This window comes from Salvelinus fontinalis, chromosome 9, assembly GCF_029448725.1.
Source record: "Salvelinus fontinalis isolate EN_2023a chromosome 9, ASM2944872v1, whole genome shotgun sequence".
NCBI lineage: Eukaryota > Metazoa > Chordata > Actinopteri > Salmoniformes > Salmonidae > Salvelinus > Salvelinus fontinalis.
The window spans coordinates 35,503,247-35,511,214 of NC_074673.1; the positions used below are offsets into that span (position 1 = coordinate 35,503,247).

Below are 7,968 nucleotides of genomic sequence, written 5' to 3' on the forward strand. Positions count from 1 at the left end.
ACTGTAGTTCAGGATATTGATATCTAGGTCAGAATGATAGGGGGCTAATTGTCAACAGAGTTGCTTTGCTGATATACTACAGTAACATAACAGGCAGATGTGATAAGAAAATATAGGCCTATAGGAAATAATGGTGTTTTTCCGTTTGCTTTTCCAAGTACACATTAATCCTGGGTCGCACCACTGTACATTATTAGTATATACAGTTGAAGACGGAAGTTTGCATACACCTTAGCCAAATACATTTAAACTCAGTCTTTCACAATTCCGGACATTTAATCCTAGTAAAAATTCCCTGTGTTGGGTCAGTTAGGATCACCACTTTATTTTAAGAATGTGAAATGTCAGAATAATAGTAGAGAATGATTTATTTCAGCTTTTATTTATTTTATCACATTCCCAGTGGGTCAGAAGTTTACAAACACTAATTTAGTATTTGCTAGCATTGCCTTTAATTTGTTTAACTTGGGTCAAACGTTTTGGGTAGCCTTCCACAAGCTTCCCACAGTAAGTTGGGTGAATTTTGGCCCATTCCTCCTGACAGAGCTGGTGTAACTGAGTCAGGTTTGTAGGCCTCCTTGCTCGTACATGCTTTTTCAGTTCTGCCCACAAATGTTCTATAGGATTGAAGTCTGGGCTTTGTGATGGCCACTCCAATACTTGACTTTGTTGTCCTTAAGCCATTTTGCCACAACTTTGGAAGTATGCTTGGGGTCATTGTCCATTTGGAAGACCCGTTTGAGACCAAGCTTTAACTTCCTGACTGATGTCGTCAGATGTTGCTTCAATATATCCACATAATTTTCCTGCCTCATGATGCCATTTATTGTGTGAAGTGCACCAGTCCCTCCTGCAGCAAAGCACCCCCACAACATGATGCTGCCACCCCCGTGCTTCATGGTTGGGATAGTGTTCTTCGACTTGCAAGCCTCCCCCTTTCTCCTCCAAGCATAACGATGGTCATTATGGCCAAACAGTTCTATATTTGTTTCATCAGACCAGAGGACATTTCTCCAACAAGTATGATCTTTGTCCCCATGTGCAGTTGCAAACCATAGTCTGGCTTTTTTATGGCAGTTTTGGAGCAGTGGCTTCTTCCTTACTGAGCGGCCTTTCAGGTTATGTCGATATCGGACTTGTTTCACTGTGGATATAGATACTTTTGTACCTGTTTCCTCCAGCATCTTCACATGGTCCTTTGCTGTTGTACTGGGATTGATTTGCACTTCTCGCACCAAAATATGTTAATCTCTAGGAGACAGAACGTGTCTCCTTCCTGAGCGGTATGACGGCTGCGTGGTCCCATGGTGTGTATACTTGCGTACTATTGTTTGTACAGATGTACCTTCAGGTGTTTGGAAATTGCTCCCAAGGATGAACCAGACTTGTGGAGGTCTACAATTTTTTGTCTGAGGTCTTGGCTGATTTCTTTTGATTTTCCTATGATGTCAAGCAAAGAGGCACTGAGTTTGAAGGTAGGCCTTGAAATACATCCGCAGGTACACCTCCAATTGACTCAAAGATGTCAATTAGCCTATCAGATGCTTCTAAAGCCATGACATCATTTTATGGAATTTTCCAAGCTGTTTAAAGGCACAGTCAACTTAGTGTATGTAAACTTCTGAACCACTAGAACTGTGATACAGTGAATTATAAGTGAAATAATCTGTCTGTAAACAATTGTTGGAAAAATTACGTGTGTCATGCACAAAGTAGATGTCCTAACCAACTTGCCAAAACTATAGTTTGTTAACAAGAAATTTGTGGAGTGGTTAAAAAATGAGTTTTAATGACTCCAACCTAAGTGTATGTAAACTTCTGACTTAAACTGTATATATTTATATATGAGTATATATACAGTACCAGACAAACAAACAAAACATCTCAATTGGGTTGAGGTCGGGTGATTGTGAAGGCCAGGTGAAGAAGAAGAGTGATGGAGTGCTGCATCAGATGACCTGGCCTCCACAATCACCCGACCTCAACCCAATTGAGATGGTTTGGGATGAGTTGGACCGCAGAGTGAAGGAAAAGCAGCCAACAAGTGCTCAGCATATGTGGGACCTCCTTCAAGACTGTTGGAAAAGCATTTCAGATGAAGTTGGTTGAGAGAATTCCAAGATGTGCAAAGCTGTCATCAAGGCAAAGGGTGGCTACTTTGAAGAATATAAAATATGTTTTGATTACTACATGATTACTACATGGTTTCATATGTGTTATTTCATAGTTTTGATGTCTTCACTATTATTCTACAATGTAGAAATTTAGCAAAAATAAAGAAAAACCCTTGAATGAGTAGGTGTGTCTAAACTTTTGACTGGTACTGTGTGTTTGTGTGTGTGTGCATATATATATATATATATATATATATATATATATATATATATATATATATATATATATATATATACACAAAAGGCTCATATATATATATATATATATATATATATATATATATATATATATATGAGCCTTTTCTTTAAAAATATATGTATTCTGCATAATAAGTGTTTGAATATGATTTGATAAATATTATAATTACATTAACTTGAAAACCACACTGCCTTGTAGGAAAGTAAGCCGTATTTATGAAGTGTATATGTGGTATACTAGCCTGTGCCAGGGCTGGTCCCTGATCCCCAGGCTAAAGGTTTGAAAGTCATCATCACAGCACGTTAAGGGCCTGCCTAATAAAGTTATAACTGTGCTGCATTAAAACATGATAGACGGTTTGATTTGGCACACTCCACAGAAACGTATTTGCACAATAACACAGACTCAGTTTTGTGAGATTGAAGGAGAGAAAAAAACTAACAAGGAGCAAATATTGTGATACACATTTTAAATGATGATTTTGTATGTTTGTCAAACATGTCACTGGCTGGTATCCTGGGGTAACTAACGCATTTAGCATCAAAGGTGAGGCTCTGTGGCCCGGTGATGAGACGGGAGGCAGCCAGGGGTTTCTGGGTTTGAAGCTCAGCTCTCTGTTGGGTCGAATTGTGGGGTTGGGTAACCCCGCTAGGACACTGTGCATTCCTCTGGGTTACACAGCTATTCATGGTTTGGTCATTCTGGGATAGAAGAACTTAATTTATACCCTTTTATTTATTAAAGGTACTTAGAAGGCTTTCCTTTAGAACTGAGAGTCTAGTGAGTACACAAGCAAAATATGGCCTAAAACATTATCTGCAGGGCTCAAGATTCTGCATCCTGCCTCCAGGTCTCACGGGAGAATGCTGGAATCTCCAGTTCGATGATGGAGCTCCAAAAAACAATGAATCATGTTGCAGAGAGCATGCGCAAAGAGCTTTGTAACAAAAAAAACGACGCAAAGTGGACATAGAGAACAAGTGTAGTTTCTCCCTGTTGTTGAACTGAGAAATATCTTTAACGTAATAGCCAAAGTGCCCTCACACCTAACATTGAGAAGAAGAGAGGACTTTCTACATAAGGTCACAGTCACACTAGGGAATAATGAGAGAGAAACAGTGAAACAACTACTGATATACACAAATTCTTTGATGAAAAAAAGTTAATATCATGACCTTTGCAGATACTTGTTTTTTTTGTCTCGAGGTTGTGTAATACACAACCTTTCTTCTTTGCTTGTCTTCTTTGTTATTTTATCGATCTATCTAAAGAAGATGAAAACAGCTCATCATGTCAGCTACTGGTTCTTTTTAACAAACAATTAGTTAGTCTTGTAGAACTTTCAAACAAAGGCTGTCATTTGCTATAAATCTGTGCCTGTGAGCCAGCTGCAGTTGACACAGTTCAACTCTCCAGTGTACTGTAGGGGAAGTGCTGTGCCTACAGTACACTGATGTAACATGGTGAACACTACAAAATCCATGTACAGCTAAAACTCATGTAACCAGATGGTCTTAATGATTTCCCCCCAATTTATATAAAGAGATTAACCAAAAGGACCAAATAAAACATAAAACATGAATGGAGATACATGGCAATTACAATCAAAAGTAAGTATATCAAACATAAAGAAACAGCAGAGTAAATAAACAGGTAAACAAGAAAGAGGGGGAAAAGAACATGTGGCTCACCCAACTATCAAAGCAGTGATAACCTCTTTATCGGACCAAGAATATCCAGCTCCTGTCTGTCTGTCTCTTCTTTTAGCCTTCAATGCTTCCCTCACTTGCGTTAAGCTTCCTGCAGATTTCTCCTCCTTGGGAAAAATGTCCTGGGAGGGGGAGAGGAGAGAAAGTGTTTCGCTCAGTGATTCAGAGGCATGGTGTAAACGGCAGCATTCTTTTTCTGACAACCAGCGTTAATTGCAGATCAGACTCGCCCACACACTCCACATTTCTCCTGTGTGTCTCCTGGAAGGAGCTGAGACCAGACTGTGATATTCTGGTGCTATGAAGAGGAGTGTTGTGGGAGACCCTCCAGACCCACACTTATCGCACCAATCACCACCTCAGAACTTATCCCTTTTACCTGGGTCAACTTTCTCCACTCAAACCAAAGGCTGTATTTACACATCTATTGATGTATAGAGAGACATTTAGGCATAAACACACCCATGATGTAATATGGTAAAAGTAAAATTCATTTGACCTGATAAAGGTCAAATTCATTTGATAACTTGCTCTACTGCACCCTGAAATAACACTAGAACGTAAAAATGCAGCTTATGTTGCAGTAGACGATTACAGACAAGTATATCCTATGAGTGATTGCAGTATCATATTGCATGTTCTTAAATAAGTTTACTCTACTTCAACACAACACTTTTCTGTAAGATGGGGCGAAGCTGTCTGACTTGCTATATGCAACTCATCCACACCCTAGACATAAGAGGTCACATGAAGTGCATCAGGAGCAACAGGGCCTCATTATTGGTTAAGCCTTGGGCGTCTCAGAACCTAACGTCGGCGGATTGGAGGGTGCTTTGCTCTGCTGCATTAATAATATCGGTCTGCTGGGTAAGTAATGTAAATGCAATGGGGGGGGACTCCTCCAGAGGGGACCAAAATAGATACTCAATAAAAATACACACAGATATGCCTTTATATTGCTGCCAAGACGGCTGTCCCTGAAAAACTTTGCTATTTTCATTTAGTGCCAAGCCAGGAATACCTCATGGTTGGGGAAAATGTTAGACATTTATCAGTCAGTCTCGGCCAAACACACTCTTTACCTTCATCTGGATTTATAAACAATGGGGTTAAGTGAAGACGCCATAAACGATATGCAGTCCTTAAACTGACTGAGACAGTTAATTATCTACTATACTAAGGACAGGTTTATTATTTTACTTTCTCAGTTTGTGAGTTTACAAAACACTATGTTTCATTAACAAGTTCAAAATGTACAATTGGTACAAACAAAAAAATCTCAATTTACACTGACAGGTACAATATGGCGTGTGGACTTAAAAAATATGTTAAATGAGCAGAGTGTAATTTATTATGTTGAACGTTCACTTACTGGTAACTATTTATGGTCATTTTCAATGGCAGATAAATTATCAAAACAAAACAATGCCTAATTCCTACTTGTTAGAAATCTGTCAGTAGAGCAGACACACATGTTGAGGTCATTCTCCTAACTATTCACCATAACCTGACTGCCTCCCATCAAGCTTGTAATTAGATATGAAAACCTACAAACAGGTGCAGGGACTTATTCCATTGTGGAGTGTTGCTGTATAATTTCGTTTACTCTTCACTCAGAGGAAACTTAATTCAGCCAGGAGTGAGCGACAAAACCTACATTCAGATTACATGTATAGGCATGTCCTACACAACATGGATTTTCACCTTAGTCGTGCAATCAATATCAGGAGAGTAGAGAGACAATGGTGGAAAACATACATTTCTCCACAGCAGAGGTGTAAATGCAAAGTGGCCATTAGCTGACCAGAACCATATACATTTCAAGACTTCAATACAAAGCATATTACTAATAAACTGACACTTGCAAAATGGATACTCTTTGATTATAACAATGTCATTGCATGCTTAGGCTACTAGTTGGTATTGTGTCACCTATTAAAATAAGAAAATCTACAGGTCCACAACCAAGAAAATGCATTCGAGTTTACAGTGACAGCAGTAGCCTATGGAATGGATATAGGTAATATCCCTACTTTTAATCGCACAATCTTTAGTGGTTCAGACATCTAAATCAGCTGGCCATTATAGTGTACGTCATGCAATTATAGTATGCAAAGAAAATTATAATGGATTTCAGAGCAATCCATGTATTCAAAAGCCAAACAGTCATTTGATAGCATGTAGACTATGGTGATGATGTGATGGCATTTATGTGAATGTAAAATAAATGTTTAATGTCGGTAATACAAAAAAAGTTCAATTGTATTAGCAAAGGTATGCCTCCCGTTGTCTGAGAAGTCCCCGACACTGACTGTCAAATGATATTGCGCGCTCTATGATAGCTTATTGTAGCCACTGTAGATAAGTTCCAGTAAAGTCATAGCCATTAGTAATTCAAGACTATTTATAAAAGCTATTGTTCTAAGAAATATCCTTAAAATGACAGACTCCGAAAAAGTTTATCAAATTAACCGTAAACTATCCAATTAAATAAGATAGAGATAGCGGAACTCTTCACTTAGTCTATTGGGTCAATAAGTACAGAGACGCACGTTCATACGATCGATATGAATATTAAATAACTGTAGCCTTTTCATAGGCATAGATATAAAAATGTTTTTATCCAGCATAGACACAGAAACTGACATCATATAATAGCGCTACAGTATGGGATGGCTTTTCACTCTACGTCTCCCTCTTGCGCTTTCTCTCTCACACGAGTGCAATATTGTTGCTATTTTTATTACTCACCTTGTCTCTCAAGTCCCTCGCTGTATATAGATACTCTATATCAGAGCCTCCAATGGATACCGTGTGCGTGGAACTTTAACGTAATTTCAGTCACATTTACACACAACTGCTATTTTAGGGAGCAGCCAAACTCAGTAGAGCCAGTTTCTTGTCAGTGAGACTCCTCCCCTTATCTGACGAACACCAGACGAGTTAGAAATCAACCTCCTCCCGCTCATGTCTATCGTTACAAAAACTATACCCAAACTTGTTTAACTTTCATCGTAAGCTACCTATATACCTCGATAAATGTGACTTTTACAGTGAAATATAATGTCAAAATGGCAGTGCGCGAAGGCATGATATAGGCTATCTGATGACATGATTAGTAAGATGATTAGTAAGCTCTATGTTACTCAAATAGGCCGAGCCTATGTATGCTATTGACAGTTTGGTAAACTTTATATGGTTTGTATCAAATTTACAATGATAATAACATAGTAATTGCATTCTTGCTACATGATGCTTGGAAGTCTTGGTGTCAACATAGCACCCCTGCCCTTGTATTCCATTGTCAAGTTTTAACTCTGCTACATCTGTGTCTGAGCTACAGGCAAGTAAGTTAGTGAGACATAGGAAGTGTAATACAACAATGTAGGCTATCTTACAGTGATTGACAGTGTAAATGTGGCAGCAACTACACTCAAATTCATTCAAATGATGATATAAATTGAAATCTCAGCAATAAAATAAAAAATTCTGCTAATTATGATTGTTGGCTTCTTTCACTTTACTCCCTACGATTGACGTCATATCTCTCAAAGACAACAGCAACTCAGGAACATTGATTTTGAAAGGACATGTTTCTGATCCAATTGAAATACTCAGCGGCTGGTCAGTAACCAATTACAGAAGGGAGGTGGGATCTGAATAGCTGGCATGTGGCAAAGTCACGTGTAAGTGCAGGATCTGAGGAAGAGGAGTGGTGCGGGGCTCACATTGTTTTTCCCAGGATTTAAAGGAACAGGTGCATGTGGAAATAAAGTAACGCTATTGTAACTTGACAATTTGTGATGAGATTTTGCATTTGCAACTTACCAGAATGGGTTTAGGAAACACCTATACAATAAATAAATGATCTGGCATTATTTCCATC

At 38.6% G+C, this 7,968-nt stretch overlaps 1 protein-coding gene across 5 annotated transcripts in view; it reads right to left on the reverse strand.

Moving 5' to 3' along the window:
- LOC129862482 (myocyte-specific enhancer factor 2A-like) overlaps window positions 1-7,021 on the reverse strand; it is a 125,844-nt gene extending 118,823 nt beyond the window's left edge. For 4 of the 5 annotated variants that reach the window (XM_055934202.1, XM_055934200.1, XM_055934199.1 and 1 more), the window contains exons 1-2: window positions 6,834-7,021; window positions 4,065-4,204 (exon numbers count right to left, since the gene is read on the reverse strand). The gene's annotated coding sequence lies outside the window, so the exon portion shown is untranslated. The remainder of the gene's footprint in view (window positions 1-4,064; window positions 4,205-6,833) is intronic. The other variant, XM_055934201.1, reaches the window with a different exon arrangement.
- Between the last annotated feature and the right edge of the window lie 947 nt (window positions 7,022-7,968).